This window comes from Oryzias melastigma, linkage group LG6 (assembly GCF_002922805.2).
Source record: "Oryzias melastigma strain HK-1 linkage group LG6, ASM292280v2, whole genome shotgun sequence".
Classification (NCBI taxonomy): Eukaryota; Metazoa; Chordata; class Actinopteri; order Beloniformes; family Adrianichthyidae; genus Oryzias; species Oryzias melastigma.
The window spans coordinates 19,449,978-19,469,629 of record NC_050517.1 but is presented as its reverse complement, the minus strand read 5'-3'; the positions used below and the strand labels follow the sequence as shown (position 1 = coordinate 19,469,629).

At 37.8% G+C, this 19,652-nt stretch overlaps 1 protein-coding gene and 1 long non-coding RNA gene across 3 annotated transcripts in view; one reads left to right on the top strand and one right to left on the bottom strand.

Annotated features, from left to right (window-relative positions):
• Positions 1 to 13,570, bottom strand: part of sema4ba (sema domain, immunoglobulin domain (Ig), transmembrane domain (TM) and short cytoplasmic domain, (semaphorin) 4Ba) — a 55,735-nt gene extending 42,165 nt beyond the window's left edge. Inside the window, exon 1 of one of the 2 annotated variants that reach the window (XM_024282771.2) lies at positions 12,941 to 13,570. The gene's annotated coding sequence lies outside the window, so the exon portion shown is untranslated. Of the gene's footprint in view, positions 1 to 150; positions 437 to 12,940 lie in introns of those variants that run through there. The other variant, XM_024282770.2, reaches the window with a different exon arrangement.
• On the top strand, positions 12,215 to 13,170 carry LOC118598862. The gene is made up of 2 exons (XR_004948045.1): positions 12,215 to 12,834; positions 12,908 to 13,170. It is a non-coding gene; the product is annotated as an uncharacterized LOC118598862 (long non-coding RNA).
• Positions 13,571 to 19,652: the final 6,082 nt, after the last annotated feature.

Here is a 19,652-nt window from a genome sequence, read left to right as displayed (position 1 = left end):
TAAAAAAAAAAAAAAAAAAAGAAGGTTTCAAATAAAAAACTGATTTATTCCATCACTTCACCTGCATTCCAGCTGTCCTCACATGCATGCAGCGTGGAGCTCCACACAGTTAACAGACAGCAGAGCAGTGTCTATAACAGTGTTACTTACGCTCTGTGGGAGCCAGGAGGGAAGTCGAAACCCACTTCAGATCAAACCCAGCTTTCCTACAGGTGACACGGAAAAAAACGAAACAAGCCAGCTCCTCCTCTAAGACAAAATCCACAGATAAAGAAGAGCCGGAGCTCAGCAGATGACAGCTCATGCGTCCACAGGTCCACACTGCCTGCCTGTGACACAGTGAGCTACTACAGCCTGCCTGAGGCCACCCAACGCTCCACCCATCGCACAGAGGGAGGGTCATATGAGCTGCGAGAGGAGTGGGGAGGTCTTTTACTGCACGAGCTTGACGTATTTGCTTTGCTTTTGCTTATTATTTTGAGAGGATAAAAACGTGAATACATTATTTTCCATATAAATTGTGATTTTTTTTTGATGAATTGATTGGCGGACTATCGTTTTTTTACTTTGCAACATTCAGCTGGAGACTTCAGGGCAGTGTTTCCCATGTGAATGTTGCTTTTTGACACATTCCACCCACATAAACATTGTTTCAGACCGTGCACAGTCCCCGATGGTCACAGCACTCCCCCAGCAGGTCGCTGTGTCCTAACACACCTCATCTCAGTCAGAAAAGTCCAGGAGAGAAACAAACAAAAAAAAAAGGCTAAAAGTGTTGATGACAGGTTGGATATGGCCCATCCACAGGGACTCCAAAACAAAAGGCTGTTCTGCCAAACGCCACGGGTCTGAATCCACGCCAACGTGAGATAACACAAAACTTCAAAGACTTTTCTGGAGTTTTTGTTTGATTCAAATCAGCTCCTAAAGGGGGAAAAAAAGAGGTTTCACCTTAATTTTGGTCATAAGATTTTTAGTTTTATCTGCCTTAAGCAAAAACAAAAATTACACCAACGATCAGAAACAAACTCAAACAGTGTCACTTTTCATTTTCAGGAAAACAAGATCATGAGATCATAGCAGCTTTAAAGACCATTAAGTGAAAGGGTATTTATAAGAGTGACAAACAGTTTATTTCATAAATGTTGCTCATTTATAAAGCTAGAATCTCCTAGAAAGGTCTGGTCCCTGCTGCTTTATCCGTTTCCTCTCCTGGGAGGTCGATCTGACTGCAGGTGTTTGCTTCTCTTCCAGATGTTTATTTCATGATAAAGCTGAATCTCAAGTACGATAATTACCTTCAAACGAATGATGCATCTAACTGCTCGTGAGATCAGGGACAAGAAAAGCATGTCGACAGCTGAGACACAAAGGATGTTTGAATCTTAGAGACAAAGACGATAAAGATGTTTTATTCTGTTTTTTGATTATTTTTTGTAAACCTGCAAGATTTCAATTCAGTTTTTATTTGAATTTTAACAGTAAAACACATTTATATCTAAAAAATTGACTTAAAAGAACCACTCTGATTTTTTTTGTGTGTTTTTAACATATTCTTGTTAATTTTTCCTGATGATAGAGGACATATATAAAGCAAATTAATCTTAAAACTGATTTTCTAAGTATTTTTTTATATAATTTATTGTTAATTAGGAGCAGAAAAGCCACAGTTATCGGGCTCCACTTGTAGATGACTAGATTAGATCTATAAAAGTGATTCATCGATCTCAAATTGATCTAAGCTTAATAGATCAATAATCAATCTATAAAAGTAGAGATCAATCTAATGCATAAATCTAAAGTCTGCTAGCTTAATGCTAACGTATAATGGAATTTCCCATAGGACGGCTAATGCTAACGTTTGGTCAACCTAAACATACATGACATGAACATCTTTACAAACTCACAGGTATAATTTTTTTCAAACTCTTCTAGGAGAAAAAAAACAATTCAAAGTAACCATTCATGTTATATAAAAATGTTTTTTTGCCCATGCTTTCTTCTTCTGGACTAAGGTGTAATGCTATAGCGCGATCGCCACCTAGTGGACAAACTGAAATGCCTTCCAGGAGAGGCAGAACAATTGTTGGAGCTTTACTGTTTGAGAATCCATGTAACACTGTATGGTTTAAACAATTTCATTATTACTTACAGTAACTAATACATTTTACAGTAACTGTATCAGATTAATACTTTTAAAACATAGATTACAAATGTATTTCTAAACATATGTGTCTAAATGTGTAAACATGAAAAACTCAAAATTTAATTAAATTGAACTGAATTGAGAGGTTCAAAAGAATCTGAAAAATCCTAATCCAGGCTCTGGTGAATCAAATTGAATCGATTCTGGAAATTATTGGCAATCCCTAGACTAGATCTCTGTTTGTCTTCATTTTCCTCATTCAAGCTGGCATCTGGATCTAAGCGGTACAGCTGGAAAGCTCAGGTAATGCTCAACATTTTTGTTGCACTGGTAATGTTAGGTTGGGGTTCATGGGATGATGGGAAATGAGAGAAGGCTTACTTTATCCCAACAATCCCTACAACTCAAATTTCTGATGAACTCCTTTCTATGTCCTAGAAAATTAGTTTATTTGATTTTGGCTAAATCATTATTTAAAAAAAAAACACTTTAAAATAGATGAAAAGATGATCAGAGTAGGACTTTTAAAGGTTTTCCCCGTGCCTCCTATCTTGGACTTTCAAAATCAAAGCAGATCTTTTCTTCGTGAACCAAAAAGAATCTTTTTAAAGCACATCTGGACCATGTACACCCATGTAGCCATCAACAATAGTGTTTACACGCTCTCTGCCCAGGTAAGATTCCTTTCATTGCAAAACTAGAGACAAAAACAATGATTCTGCAGCTGATTACAACATCTTTATCAAGTCTCTAAAGTGTTTTTCAGCTTTTTAACACTAGACCTAAACGTAAAGAAAGGACACTTCCTCAGCTATGTTGAAAGTCCATGATGCAGCCAGAGCTCCGTATGAAGTTTGGTCATGAAGATGTTCTAAAATAACACTGGCAAGGACAATGTTTTCAGGCCATGACACTGAAAGAACAGGCGTGATGCAACCCAGTCTCAGAGGAGAATGTTTCATTTGTGAAGGAGACAATGTTCTGCTTCTTGAAGGAAAGGAAAATAAGAGGTGAAGTTCTTTAGTAATTAGAAAAGTATTTCATATGAATTCAATTAGGTCTTGGGAAAGAATTAGATGAACACATGTTAATTATTATACAGCAGAGTGGGTTAAAAAAAATCTTGTTAAAGTGTTACCAAATAACTTCACGCGCTGCAAACTTATTTCCAGAGTAAACAGAGAGAAGTGTAAGATAGCGAGGTGTTGTGACAGGGACGCCTGTTTCTAAAATAGCATACGCTAATTATACACTTTAGGCAGCTGCTAAGGAGGGAGGCATGATGCCAAGTTTGAGGCGCTGGGAATGTGAACGCCGCCCGGCTTGGAGTTTCTGTGTAAAGTCAGGCTTCCGCACAGCTACCTGAAGCCACAGCAAGAACACTCGCCGCTGTCTTATTCTTGCACACGGAACTCTGTTTCGGTGAACACTGATGCCTTAGATTGAAACTTTTTTAGACTTTTACAAAAGAAAGTTTTCATTGGACCACTCATCAATCAAAGTTCTGTCTGTAATTGATATTACTCTAAAAAGTAAAACTTTTTCTCAATAAGGAGATTGAACATGAGGAGTAACCCTAATGCTACATTCACAACGGATGTAATTTGCGTGTCTGCCGTCACATGGAGCAACTACCAAAGTTTTTCTGGACTTCTTTTATTGCCACGTCATGGAAAACATGGGTGATGTTGAGCGAGTAGCTTGGGTTATATGTTTTGGAGAGCTCTACACACACAAGCACGTCCCTATGTCTGGATTCACCAGATCATTCAGTCATTTCCACATCGGTGCTCTCCACTCGTGGAGCGGGAGCTTTGTCTGGGTAATGGAGGCTTTAAATGTTACTTCCATTTATCTGTGGTAGAGTTTGAGCATTAACTGGAGAGGAGTTATTTTTATTGTCTAGTTTTTTATTGTCTTAAGCCCATGGAGCTAGAGCGATTACACCCGCTATGACAGCACCTGCGGTGATTCTCCATCTGCTGGGCAACCAACCACTGGCAGGCACATAGTAAGCTCCGTTGCCCAGGGACTTGCAGGCTGGGCGGCAGCGCTAGCTAGCTCTACTGGAACCCGGCAGAGCTAGCATAGCTAGCATAGTGAGCTCCACTGTCCACCGAGTAGCTGGCTAGTGTAACAGGTGCGATTTCTCCATCTCCATGGGCTCTGGGACAGAAATCCGTGGGCTGGAAATGGATGGAAGTTCAAGATGAAAATTTCCACATTAAGTGGCCATATTTGAAGTATTTTTCTACACTTTGATCAAGGCACTGAAAATGTCACGTCCGCAAAGGTGAATTCGTGCCCCAAGACCTCAGACTGAAGCTTGACACCCCTGCTGCGCGAATCGTGTCCGGTGTGAATGCAGCATTAGTCGGAACAGCCCTCATGGGTGGATACAGGCTGTCTGCAAGAGAAAAATAGGCACACTTGTACGGTACATGCAGGTGGTCCACTCGAAATATCAAGGACGTAGACCGCTCGGTGAGTCCAGAGGGCACGAATGTTCGTGCACATTTTTTTCTACTATCATACTACGAGTGACAGGTCATAGAGAACACTTCAACAACTCATTAGGGTATGTAAGGATGAAGTGGTGAGATACACCCATTAGTGCTGTTCAATTGATAAGTGCATGTTCCTTTGCTGCTAAAAATTAGGAAATTAGACAATCAGAGTTTCGTTTGTGTAGACTTCTTACAAGCATCCTACAGCCACTTGCACAGTCAGTGGGGGCCAGTACGTACTCCTTACTAACAACTGGAGTGTGGCCTAAGGGCACCGTATGACAGCATCACCCATACATCATTGGTGCTTGTAACTCACACTATCCTTAGTAATAATTCACAATACATTTACCTGACGCACGACAATCATACGTTCCATTTTCAACAATGACCCTCTAGGTGGCCGCACAAACTTCAAGAGAAAGACACGCCTGCGCTCCCTTTAAGATTAGAGCTGGGCACAGAGATTCGATTCCAAGTAGGAACCGTTATGATTTACGTGGTTCTACCAAAACCTGCTTCAATTGGTTCCACATTTCGGTGCGTAGTTTGAGTGAAAGTCTATTTGTCTTAGGACATGTCAGTCACTTCTTATCTGTTCAGTAAGTTGAAGTTCTAGCCAATCCTTCTGCCTTTCTTGTGACAGTGGGCGGGTTCATATAAGACCTCTGATGGGGCAAACACGAGAGCACGCGCCGCACAGTGCTTGAATGTCTGGCTGCATTTCACAGCAGATCACAGAAGTTTGACAGGTCGCTGCATCACATCAGCCAATCAGGAACTCAGCTTTGGGCACGTGATGTTTTCAATGACCCGATCAGCAGGTAAAATACTAATCAAATACGAGTATTTTTGTCCTGTCGCAGCGCGGCAGTTCTCTGATTTAAAGTGAACAGCCAGCACAGCAAAAAACAACGACACCTAAAACATACATTTTTGACACTGAGTCTTAATCATGCGTCAATATATGACTGGGGAATGGAAATGTGTTGATTTGGGAAGTGGTAGGCATTATTTTTTTATTACTGAAGTACCAAAATTGGCACCGATTAGGAACCGAAACCAAAGAATCCCTTTGGCACCGGAACCGAATAAAACCCAATCGGTGCCCAACCCTATATGGCCGCTGTTGTCTTCAACCGTCCAGGGGCTCAGACATCCCGAAAACCCACAGCACCCATACAGGTAAACTTCCCATACGCATGGGAATATGGCTGAAATCTAAAAAATCTTAGGAGACACAGAGAAATGTTTTCAACTCAAAGTGAGATTTCTAATCAGTGATCAAAGCTGTTTAACTGTGTCACAGGAACACATTCCAGTCTTGCATTAGCTGCATTAGTTTGTTAAAAGAGGAACATCTGGTGTGCTGAAGGGCTTGCATTTCATGCTGCGTGTGATAGAATAATGTGACGATTCATCTCTGAATCACTTCTTTTTTGCCCTGATCTGTAAGTTGTCCAAATGATTGGCTCAACAGTCTTCCTTTTTATTCAAAAAAGTTCAGCCTTGAGGAATTCAAACGCTGCTCTGGCTGTACCCGCTTCTGTTCTTTCAGAGCCGAGTTGGAAAAACAAAGTTAATGGTGTTAAGTGCTCTTTGCTTACTTAAAAATAATCTTTAGTTTGAGGACTTTAGGGCATGTTGCAAGAGGAATCTAATTTTATGAAGCTGTAGTTCTCATACTGTCAATACTACACAAAAGTACAGACATTACTGTCAGACAGAGAGGCTGACATAGACACAATAGAGCAGTAAAGCATTCAGCATTCACTGAATCTGCAAGTTGTCTCTCAAAAAGATGTTCATCAGGAACACTTCAACTATGACAGTCTGGAAGATTCACATAAATCAGGGGTATTCAAATCCAGGCCTCGAGGGCCGGTGTCCTACATGTTTTCCAACCAACCTTCCATTGAAGCTCCTTATTGGCTGCTAATTTCCAGGATCAGGTATGTTTAGCCAATAAGGAGCGAGGCCTGAATTTGAATACCCCTGACATAAATGCATCACATTCTCTTTTTTTTTATTTTTAAAGGATTTCTTTGTGTAATGGTGCAGAAAATAGGTATTTAAGTTCATGTAAATAAAAAAAAATAACAAAAGATAAATAAATAGCAATTTTTTGAAAATAAGGATTACTTAATTAGCATTTAATTAATTTAGATTAGTTAATTGTATAAATTGATGACTGAGGTGCACATAGATGATAAACTATGTAGGTTTTTACATCTCTTTTGACCTGAAGATGTCTTGTTTGCTTAATACTACCTCCAGAATGCACAGATTTTGTATGCAAAGCAAAATTTTGGATTTTTTTTTTTTTTGATCTATGATGAATTAAAAGCACATTGTTTAATCCTGCATAACTTTGGTTACTAGATGCCCAGAGCTGCACTGATATGATCCTGTTTGCACAGGACATCTTTTATTTTGAAAATAAGTTATTTGAGTTTCTGTCAAATGTAAAAAAAAAAAAAAAAAATCTGATTTTGAGAGATACTAGATTTTGTTTATATTTTTGCTTTTGTCCATGCCAAAAAAATAGATGTAATTCATATTTATTATTTAAAAAAAGTTCATGAATGCAAATCCAAATTTCTTAAATTCCAAAGTAAGACTATGCGGCTCCTTTTATGTTTTGATCGGTAGAAAACAAGCCCAAATGGCTCTTTTACTGTTTAAGGTTGCAGACCCCTGGTTTAGTACATTGTTTTAACAATTATTGAGCATCGAATTTGACGTGTCGAAAAAGACACTCAATTTTGATGTTCGAGCGACATTTATGCTTTTTTCTTCTTCATTATGCTTCTTTTTTTTTGGCTCTGGCAGCTTACGACTTAAACTACAGAAAATACGGTAGTCGTGACTTGATTGACAAATAATTTAGCCACAAGGGGTCTCAAGCCAGGGTCTCATTGTGAAAATAATAGACATAAAGAAACTTTGGACCTGGACATGTGCTGGTTTACACAAGTTCTGGGCTGTTTCTCCAATGTTCTCAAGATGGTTTGTGTATGAAGATTATTAGTGATGACCTGAGATGGTGGAGAGATTTGAATCTGACCGTTAAAGGTTGTAGACGGGTGTTTCTTATACAAATATCCAGTTCAAACAGGTACTCTGATACAGGTAAAGTGGGAAAATCAGAAGTTCCTCAAAGAAGCAACAGGTCTTGTTTACAGGACCTAAATTCTTATTTTCTACACTTTTAAACAAATATATTATCTAAAAATTATTCAGTGTGATTTCCTGGATTGTTTTTTTATTCTGTGTCTAAAAGTTATGATGAATATTACAGACTTCTCTTTTTTTAAAGTGGAATAGATTGAAAAGAAAAGAATAAAATCATAAAGTTTAATAATAAATAATGTCATAAGACAAACTGATAATTAAACAACCTTAAACTTTTTAAATAAAATTTTGCAGTCTGGGATAAAGGAGACTCGTAGATAATCAGCCTGCAGTGGAATTAAATAAAACCTGTCAAAGACCAACAACAGATTTAACAACGTTTCAAACTGGCCAATACAAATGAAAAACTTAAAGGGATGAAAGAACACAGATAGACTGGAAGGTGTTGAGGACAGGTGAGTCCCAGCTTTAGACCTTCTAAACTCTAATGCTGTATAATAAGACCAGCAGGAAGGAGACTTTTAAGCCAGTATATCTAGTGGGAAATACTCCAGGAGCCCTGGAGTACAATTCCAATGGATTATCTTGAAAAGATGACAGATATAAAGCTCAAGGTCTTCCAGACTGGGTTTGCTACAAAGGTATTTTTTAAGTTGGTAAAATTTGGAGAATACAATTAATAATCTTTCATTATTAATGATACTGTTAGTAATTTTCATTTTCAAGGTAGGCTGAAAATATGGAAAGAAAATAGTATTAACCCAATTTATGTGAGCTTAATTCTTGATTTGTGTGTAACTTTGGATTTTTGCATGTGTAATTCTTGATTTGTAACTCATACAATCCATTTTGAGCGTAAGTACAAAAATTGTTTAGTTAAAAAAAATAATAATTTACACATCCACACATTAAAATTACAACAGTTTGAAACTAACTACAAATCTTTACATTTTACGCACAAATTGCTTGTTACGCACACACAAAACCACATTTATGCACAAATCTGATGTGAGACTCTTTTTATGCCTCTGAGAAAGAAAAGATTTATTCTTAAGTGATGCGTATAAATGCCAAAATGGACGCACAAATCCAAAGTTACACAGAAATATAGAATTACTCACGCACATATCAAGAATTACGCACGCACAAATTCCAAAGTTATGAACAAATCAAGAACTACACACGTACAAATTGGGATGACACTATTTTCTCTCCATACAAAAAGAAGACCTTTTTGTTACTGAACACAAACTGTGCAGACAAAGGTGGCAAAGAGTGACACACAACTGAGAGAAATGAGTCACTTCAGCGGGATGTGTGATGGAAGTTGCGTGTTTGATGGCGTGTAATGCCCGTGATCAATCACACACACTGGTGTTTGGGGTCGCAGCTTTCCTTCACCCCGCGTTTCGTCTGTAGAAATGAAGCTGAGCCGGCTCTGTGCAACACAGCCGAAGGAATTAATCCACATCCTCTCACAGCAGAGAGGGTTTGTGGGACGGGTGCCCTCTGGCAGGGAGGTGATGCCAGTGAGCAAACCCGTCAGGGGTTGGCGTTTGTGCGCGACTGCTTTACAGCTCTATGAATCACACAAGGTCGTTTTATTAAACTGCTGCTCCATTTCCCTTTGTCATCCTTCTGTAAATGACTCACTTGTCTAAAAAAAAAAATGCTACTAAATTTCCCAGAATTACAAGTCATATGTTCACAACATCACACATATTGTGTGACTTCCCACATCATAGCGTCTTCCACAATGTGTGGCATTCCTCTCTGAGTTCGGTCTGCCTTGTCTTAAAAGATATAAACTCATATGGTTCTTCTGAGAAGCTGCAAATCTCCCAAACTGTTTGCAATTCAGCAGAGCAAGCAGAACAGCTCGAGCGCTCTTCAGGTGGCCTGCATGTCTGTGGCAGCAGCTCAACGCTCCTGTTGTTTCCACCTCTCCTTGCTCGTCCACAGACAGCTCCCCACATATAATAATAACCAGAGGTGGGCAGAAATAAATGTACACAATTACAATTATTTTAGTAGCTTTTATGTAAAAAAAGTTATTGCTTTACTGGAGTAGATTTATGTTAAAAAGCTGTTACTCTCATCAAACAACAGTGTGCTGACATAGTATTTTTACACAACAAAAAAATCTGTTTTTTTTTTTATAAAGTGCAAAAAATTCACAAAAAATTCCAACATAATCTAAGAATCTTATTAAAAAAGATTGTTTGTACACCAGCAGGAATGAAAAAATCTGATTTTTTTAAAGCTTTTGAGTCGTGATGACTTAAAAGATATTAAAGCGACCTGAAATCTGGATCAGTTTGAGTTAGATTTAAAAACTTAGAAATTTATTGCAGTCAGCTGACTTAATATTTTGTGCTTTCTCAGCTTTTGTTTTTTACTGTATTGTATGCATAGGTAAGCCATAACTTTAATACTAAAACAAACTAGAACTGTAAGTAAGTAGAAAAGACTGTATGTTATATAATCAGTACAATGAAACACAGTTCTCAGTTTTTACATGTGAAAAGCGGAACATTATGTCGACCAATAACTATATTGAGCACTCTTAGTTTATTCTACGCTTTAGTAATAATCTAGTTGTCAAAAAGTCTGTAAACAAGAGAATTTTTCTTTTGCTGTTGTTTCTTTTTAATATTTTTTATATCAGAAAACACCAGAAATAAAATATTCTGTTTTTGTTTGCCAAATTTCAATTTATGAATAGATTAAAGATTAAATAAGTCTAAACTGTACCTCAGTGCGTGTTATTAGTCTTTCACCACATTACTTTTTTACTCTCACCCAAGTAAAATGATCAGAAGAAAGTTGTATTTACTTCTGCTTGAGCAATAGTTCCATGAAGAATATCTAACGCCAATAAATAAGTTCTTTTTGGATCTTCAAAGAGCAGCACAACTCGGGAAAAGCTGGGAAACTCTGGCAAAAAAAACTGGAACTAAACGTTTTTTATGACTCTTTATTTGGATCCTCTTTTCTTTCTTGGTCTATAACAATGATAGATTTTTTTTTCATCTGCTATAAAAAATGTAACTGGTATAAATGATTCATTTATTGCTCATAAACATTTTTTTGCCAAAATGACATTTTAGAAAAGCAGTATAGAGGTCACATATATTTGATTCCATTGTTATTACAAGTATTAATGTCACATGTTAAACATTAAATACTGATAGTTAATATTCTAAAGGGACCATACCATGATTTTCTTCAACCTCTCAGAGTAAACTATATCCATATATATGATCATATATCACATTCAGAACACTAAAAAACAAAATATTTATGAAATAGGAGTCATTTCTGTGGACTGCTTTAATACCTGGAAGTAAAACGACTTTATCACTGAGGCTCCGCCTTTTGCTCCTTGTCGGTCCCTCCCATTTCACGACGTCATCCTTGAGCCTTCCCATAGATCGTCAATGAGCCTTCCCGAGCCTCCACAGCGTGAACAAACTTTGTAAACAAAACCACATGACTAAATATCTCTTCAGTCATTGGCTAGCAGCTGTAGGGGCGGGTCAAAACAGAAGAGAAAGATGGATGCGCTGTGGTTTGCAAACGCTTGCCAGGATTTTTCACTTATTCAAACTTTGTATTTTGCTGATGGATTTTGAGTATGAAGTCCAGGTTCAACACTTTTTACTGCAGATTTGGTACGCAGAGGAATCCTGCCAGGATACACAATCTGGCACCACAGAATCTCTCTTCTGAGAAAGGGGGTGTGTGTTCGTTCTAGCCTGGGGGCGGAGCTTGCAAAACAAATTTTCCCTGGAGAGAGAGGGTGACATCGTGCTTACGTCAGCACAATACCACCTGCTCGTTTTCGTGGGTATGGGAGGGGCTGCTGCACACAGCGCAGGTTTTTAGAGGATTATTCTTAAATGCATGAACGGATCAAAATACCGTTTTGGGGTTCTTCATAGTGAGGAATGTACAGTAAAATGCATTTAAAACCTCAAAAAGTAGAATATTCATGGTAGGGCCCCTTTAAGTTAAATCAAACTAATTACATGATTGGTCTTGGAAATTGTTGGTTTGTCTATGAAAAAAAAAATTAAAAAAAATTGAAAAATATGTAAAGAAAGACTTAATGTGGTTACATCGTTCTCCCTGTATTGGCAAATTTAATTGTGTTTCTTCCTAAGATTTCAAGCATTTTTGCTTCAAAAAAATTCCCAGCATCCAACGTTTCATTTAAGCTAAATTATATTAACATTTAAAATAACTATCAAGTTTGTTCTCAGCTAAAATTCTTCTCTAGACATTGTCCCTATCCCAACGAGCTGCTAAAACTGTGATCCAGAGACCTGTTAGTTCATTAAGCCAATTACTTCAGAGAAACATTTACCTCCTCGTGCTCTGTGTCCTCCTGAGAAGAACGGACAATTAGAGACAAAAGCAAAAGAGTGATGACTCAAGCAGGGAAAATCCTCAGGATGAATTAGTTATAAGGCGATCTACATGTGGGGCAGACGAGACATAAAAATTTAACTTTGCAAAGAGCAAGAGAGAAGAAAGGTTTTTTTATTTAAAAAAAAATCCACCCAAAAATAATCAGGAGCGGAACTCCGGATGACACAATCTGCACACATTTTTGTATAGACGGGGACAGTACGGGGAAAGTGTTTGACTAAGCATCTTTTCAGTAAATCTCAGTTCATCTGGAGGAGTCAGAGATTTGCATGCAGATACCAGTCAGCTGTATTACTCTCACTGTACACGCCCAGTTTTGTAGAGCAGACAGGTCAAAGTGAAGCATTTTATAAAAGTAAGACCACAAATCATTATATTTTTTAATACTCAAGATGTGTGACAACACAGGAGATAAAAAATCCTCACACTCTAAAGGTAATTGCAGCTCCTCACAACATGCTCTGAATTACCTCTGAGCACACGGACCTGTCTCCTCTTTACCATGGAAACCAACACCATACTACATCCACGCACACTGAGAGAGCATTTGCCACGGCATCCAGTTCTGAGGCTACAAGAAGCTTTTAGCGATCCAACAGATTTTCCCAGCAGGTAACTGGTCACCACAACTCAACCCTGCACCTGTCATTCCTCTTCTCCTCATTTTCTCTCTCTTTTATTCCAGTTAAATCCCTCAGTCAGAAACCGGCAGATTTACCTTCTATCAGCAGAGGACAAGGTCATGCATTGCTCAGTCCTGGCATCTCTCTTGCAGCTGGTGACAGAGGAAAAGAACCTCTTTGGAATCCCGAGAGATGCCCGAGGATGCAGCTGAGCCGGCATTGCACGCACGCATCCGCCGCCACTACCACCGCCGGAGAGAGCAGCAGCAGCAGAAGCCAATCGGAAGGGGAGGGGAGACTGAAGAAAAAATAAAAAATAAAAAAAGCAAGAGAGGGGGTTGCTCTATCAGCAGCAGGAACATTACATCATAGGCTGTGGAAGGGTGGGAGAGGAGCGGACGGAGGAAGGGAGGTGCTCCTTGCTGCACACTCCCTGTTTCAGTGCACAAATCCAAATTTAATATTTATAGTCTGGTGTCTGTAAAATGTTTGTGATGGTTAGACGCAGACCTATGAAATAATTTAATGAAGTGCTCCTAATTGAGTAGCATGGCTGGGGTTTGTTGTCAGAATAGATGATGTACCCTACTGTGCGCTCCATCCCTTCAGGGGCAAAGACTGTGCATGTGTGTGTGTTGTAATTAGATTGCGTGACCAGTCCCTGCTTACCAGTGCTCAGGGAGCATGCAGATATTCAACCTCAGAAGGGGTCATCTGAGATTTCCTTAGGCAGTTTAGAAAGGTTAGGTGCAGCTACAGGACCAGTGATTAACGGGAAATTGCTTGTCACAACAATTTTGTCAGATTTAGACGCACAAAGACATGGGTGGTGTGAGCACATCTGAAGTAGATAAGGAAGATTTTTTTTGTCCTTAGGCCATATTGTTAACCAGCTAACCTATATATTGTTGCATGCAGTGCCGATGCTCAATATTTAATATGTATCTTAATGAAAGATTTATTCTTTATCCTAACAGATAAAATGTAAACACATGAAGATGTTGTATTTGAAAAGGTTGACAAAGTTACATATTTATGTAAAACAGTTGTGGACAAAAAATTTGTTTCATATTTAGTTGTTGCAGCCAAAAAAATGTAAAAAATGTACATTTGGATTTTTTCATTTGGATTTTTTTGGCTTTTTTTTTTTTTACCAATGTTTAAGCCTGTTTGCATTTATGAATTCTTAGTAAAACCATCACAAGTTGTTTTTAAGATATAAACAGCACAAAGCACATTAAAGTCCAACTTCAATCATCTTTTAATTCTGATTATGCTGTTTTTGGCCAAAATCAAAGACGGTGTTTTCTGGGACGTAGTTTCTGCAGAGCGGCAGTGGTTCATCAGTTGTCTGAGTTGTGCCCTGAACTATCAGGCATAAGGTAAACCAGCCTCCATTTCCTATCATCTATCTGTTTATACACTCTAGCTTACAGCCGCTCACACTCCCAACCTCACAGTACCGGTACAAAAAAAATTGGGTCGAACAGGTCGTACATTTATGGATGTTTGTCTGACAGTGCATCAGAATGGAGCAGAGTATGGAGCTTGTGGCTTGCCGTAGTAGCTTCTACGTTACATCGTTCCAACGTCCAACTGCATTATATAGTCTGCTCCTGATTTACAACCATTTGAATAAATAAATACTCAGAAATTTAATTTTAATCATAGACAGAAAAATGCCACAAGACCATGTTAAAAACACCAAAAACACAATTTTAATTGGCGTGGGACTGTCTGTGATTTTTTTCTGAAAGATCAATAAACAAATAAAAAATAAATAACTAAGATAATTTTTTTTTTTTTTTTAAAACACTGTTCTCAATTTGTAACTTGGGATTGTGGTTAGTTTTTTTAGGGCCTTTTTGTTGCCAGGTTCTTCTTCAAACCCCAGAGTCATGCTTGTTTTCATGCAGCATACATGCACTCTTAACAATCACATTCTGCTGAGCAGTTGGGATGCAGAGTGAGGTTCTGTGTCATACCAGAGACACTTCAACACCACGTATCACAACACTGAGCTGCTTCTCCTGTACACGCAGTGATCTTTCTGTTTGGAGGATGATCTCTAAGCTCACAAAATCTAGTTTGTAGAGGAAAGCAAACAAAACGGTTAGTATTCAGGGTGTGTTTTGGCAGGGAAGTACAAATGAAGGTTAGTTGCTGAGAAGATGACACAGCTTGTTGGAAAAGGACAGCAATGAGAGGACACAGACTCTTTTTAATTTGAGACCCGATTGCAAGTCAAAGAATGACGCCTGGCTCGTAATACTTAAGTACCGTCTGTTATCGGCTTGGACAAAAGCCAGCAAAGTTGAGGATGACATCAGGTTTGTGTATTCTGACAGGAAAACAATGCAATATTCTGGTTGGAGCATTGACCGTTCAATCTGGAACATGGAAACAAAAAAGAACTGGAGTAGCAGTGGGATAGTACAAACATAAAAACCAATCCAATTGCTCTTTTGTCCATCTCATTCAGTTTTAATGGAGCCAACAAAATTCCTCACATACCGATTATTGTAGGTTGGTTGGAATGCAGACTCCACTACAGCAGGGCTGTGTGACTCGTACTGCCTGTGACACTCTTCAGTTCATCTTGTCTAAAGAAAGAGGTGACCCCGGAATATAAACAGCACTCCAGATGGACCTGACCTTTGCCAATTCGCATCGACTAAACCCTCTCATGACCGCAGGGAACAACAGATTTGAATTATTGTTGCAGCAGCACACAGACTCGCATTCAAATGTCCCAATGAATGGCTTCTTTGCTAAGAAATGCTTCTGTTTCGCAGCTGCGAACCGTTTCTAGAATCCTGTTCTAAACTGGGACATAAACAGAAAATTTATAAGGAAGTGACTTTAGCATGACACCATCTGTTTGTCCCAAAGTGATCTCTTTCGGTGCTTTCAGGAAGAAATCACAAAAAATGCACTAAAAACAGAGAAACTGTATATCCAAATCATGCGCATTACAGTAGTTTTGTCTCAAAAATCAATATTTGGCACATTTCTTCTGCATCCTACTTAATATTTATTGTACTTTGGGCAAAAAAAATGGAAGACAAACTTATCAAATAGTCCGCTATTTGTGAAAAAGCAATCTAAAACAAAAAATAACAAGAATAAAAAACAAAAAAATTGAATTATTATTTATTTCTTTTGTAAGTAACCTTGGTGCAAGTGTGATAATTCCCGATGAAGTGTGCATTATCAGAAATTAATGCCCACCATGAAAGTCTGGTTGTCTGGTTCGACGTAAATTGGAAGATGGTTGCTTCACGAAGTGTAATTTATTTGCATTAATAAATATTAACCCTTTAATGTTTTTTTTTTTTATTAATTGCATCATTAACACGAACTTTGACCGCCCTAATAATTAATCTTTAATTTTACCTGAAAAAGTTTCCCACAACTCATTTAAAAAAAAGGAAAAATAAAAATAAAAAGGGGAAAAATCCGAGTGGAGTTTGGTGCTACGTTGACATCGCCATAGGCAACGCACATTCAAGCAGTCACTTCCAATGAAAGTCAATGTAAAAGGGTTTATTTACTGATATCTCTGACTTCCCTGTTCAATATCGCTACGAACGTTTTTAAGTCCATATTCAGGCTCTACCTACAAAATGTACAGCCTTTGTGTGCTAATGATTGCGGTTTGTGTTCGGTTGGAATTTCATGATACCAATTCTTTCATATATCGGAATAGAACTGTGAAAGAAAACGTCTAGAGCAAGATATTGAAATTTTGCACCAAGCCTCCTCCAGTTAGTGCATGTGCTGGTATCAGGTAGCAATAGTCCAGTGTGAACACCATGTGCTAAAAATGCATGTAAAGAAGTGAGTTCAGTGTGTTCTTCAGAGGCCTTTACAAGTTCAGTTTAATCTTTGGATGTTCAGAAACTGCTGTTACATACAAATGTTGTGCTTTTTGTCTAAGATTTTATTCAGATAAGAAATAAAATGTAATCAAAATGTAGTAAAAATTAAGCAACAGTTCCAGTAAACATCCCACCAAATAGGAAGACAGCAAGACGAAGTACAGATACGTTCTCTGCTGTGGCACAACTGAATTACAAATTCACAAATGGGTAGAAAGGGCTCATTGGATTACATTTGACTGAAAAATATTAAATCCATGCAGACATTCAAAACATCCCAAGATCCAAACACAACTGAGAAGAAAAACCTTCTTCAGAGTGACTCTGAACCAAAGTTTTACTCTTTAAAAGTTCTGTCTGGGTGAGTGGCAATCAGAATCTACTATGTCTGATATCGTACAGCTAACTTTCATGTTTTTACTTGAAAACTCAATTATATACTACAGGTGATTTAAGAAAAAAACATTAATGTGGCTTTTTAGTTAATTTTAGTGAGGTGGGATTGTCTAACCACTGCAGATCCATCGTCAATGGTGAGCATTGTTCCAGATGCTACTGAGGTATTAGCTGAGAGCAAAGTGAATGGTCCAAGAGTATGTGCAATATAAATTACCATGTTTACTGTCATATGATGTTGAGATCTGGCAGGTTTAACCTTTAAAAGCATCAACTTACATATCTCCAATGAGAGCCTATCTCCAATGATGATTAGAGTATGGCCTTAAGTCTTTTTCTATAGAGCAGGAACCCTTTAGGGCTTGAAGGAAGATGTACGTTTTAATCTCAGCAAGCTTCTATAATGGTCCATAAGGAATCAATCAATGGAGCTCCTCACAGCTCAAATGATCTGCTGATGAAGTCCTCGTGGGACACTCCAAGAAGTCATTTATAATTTGTGTTACTGGGGAGAACACTCCATGTCCAGAAGCTGATCTTAATTTCTCGTTAGCATAAACAATTTTAACCAGACTAGGTTTCTGTTTTTATTCCACTCTGGCAGAATTCTCGAGAGAAATAAAGAGTAAAGGAAATGTTAGGATTTTAGCCACACGTGAAGCAAGGACCTTGATTGACCTCACTTAGCGGCGCCGTATTAAGACGCTCCCCTCCTCCATCATTGGCCCCACAGGCGACTTTATAATGAAAAAGGTCAAAGGTGAAAAGCTAAAGCTTATGAACAGCAGCAGCAGAGTTTAACCACAATATACACAGGACAACCATTGATTGTATATGAGAGCTGAAATGAGCGACCCCTCCACCGCACATTTAAAACAGTAAGTATCCAAGAAGCTAAAATCCTATAGACTTCTATTGAGAGATAAACAGATATTGCTCCGTCATTATAACAGATAATTTATTATTTCTCTACCTTTTTAATTTTTTACATATTCTTGCTAACCCTAATTTTTTATAAATATTTTCAAAAGTTCTTCAAGTTATAAATTGGCCAATCAGATATAAATAAAAACATATGGTGGCAGCGTCCGTATTGGGAAAATTTGGTAACTGAATTAATTGCATTTTACTGGAGCCATTTTCTATAGGTGACATCCCACTCACTCCATTCAAAACTCATACCGTCAAACAACTAAATCATAAGGGTTGAATTTGCTTTTTTATTGGATAAAGAGAAAATTACACCCATCTTTTTACTAAAATATATAATTCATCTGAACTCATCAGAACCAGAGCTGAATGATTCAAGTTACTGCTATTAGATCAAACTTTCAGAAGGTGCAGCAGCACTTGCATGTTTCTGAGCAGGTCCACCTCTGCAGCGCCCACTGTTTAACCCAATCTTTTTAGTTTAACGGGTTAAACCATGTAAGCAGATTTAACCATTTAAACATGGTTGAAATGGTTCAGTAAATAACTTAAATAATATTTGATTTAGTCATTTATACAAGCTATTTTTGAGAAAGGGTGAATATCTATCAAATTATTTTTTGTCATTCACTTTTCCACTTGTTGTCATATAATTGTCATGAAATATACATTTGTGTTTTTTTTTTTTTTTTGGCCAGAGTTTAAAATTTTGCTCCCTTTTCAGGTGAATTCTGAGCCAAGAAACTGATCCTGCTTTTTGTGTTAGTGCATGATGGACCCTAAACTGCAGGAACTTAAAAGTTTAAAAATACATTTTAATGTGAATAAACTCAAAGACAAAGAGGAAATAAAAAGGATGACAATGCAGATGACCCGAAAACAAGGATCCGAAATACACTGAAGATTTATTCACTTAAAGGGCCTATATCATGTTATTCTTAGGCCTTTCAGTGTAAACTATGTCCTTGTATATGATATAAATTAGCGTTGGCACACTAAAGAATAAATTATTTCTGAAATATGAGTATTTTAACATTAATACACTTAAAAGCCAAAAAAAGTTGATTTTCCATTATATTAAATAAAAACAGGTGTGGATTGTTCGCAAATGAGCCTGCTGAGACTGTGACACGGGGAATCAGAACATTACATAAAACAAGAAATCATAACTGAAAATAAATCAAATAAAGGGCTCTATCCTCACAGTGTGTCAGAGCAGTTTTCTGGCCTTCCACTTGAGGGCAAATAAAAACAAATAGAAATGTAGTGACTGCTTTTAGTCAAACTTTGGATGCGTGTGGAGGCATTGACTTGCTTTTTTAGGAAATTGTCCAGGTGTGAACGTTTGTCTTCCTCTTTGTTAGAAATGAAGTTGAGGTTTTTCAGTACAAAATTTACAGTGCTGATTACTACATTAATAAAAGTTATGAAAACGTCTCAATGGAACCAAATTAAACTCTAAAATACTGGTGACCTCTCCGCACTCCATAAAAAAAAACAACCAAAAAAAGCAACTTATAATATCTGAGCGCTTTTACAAACTATATTTACCACCAGTGGTTGCCTAAAATATAAGCCACACTGCAATAAAACTTAAGAG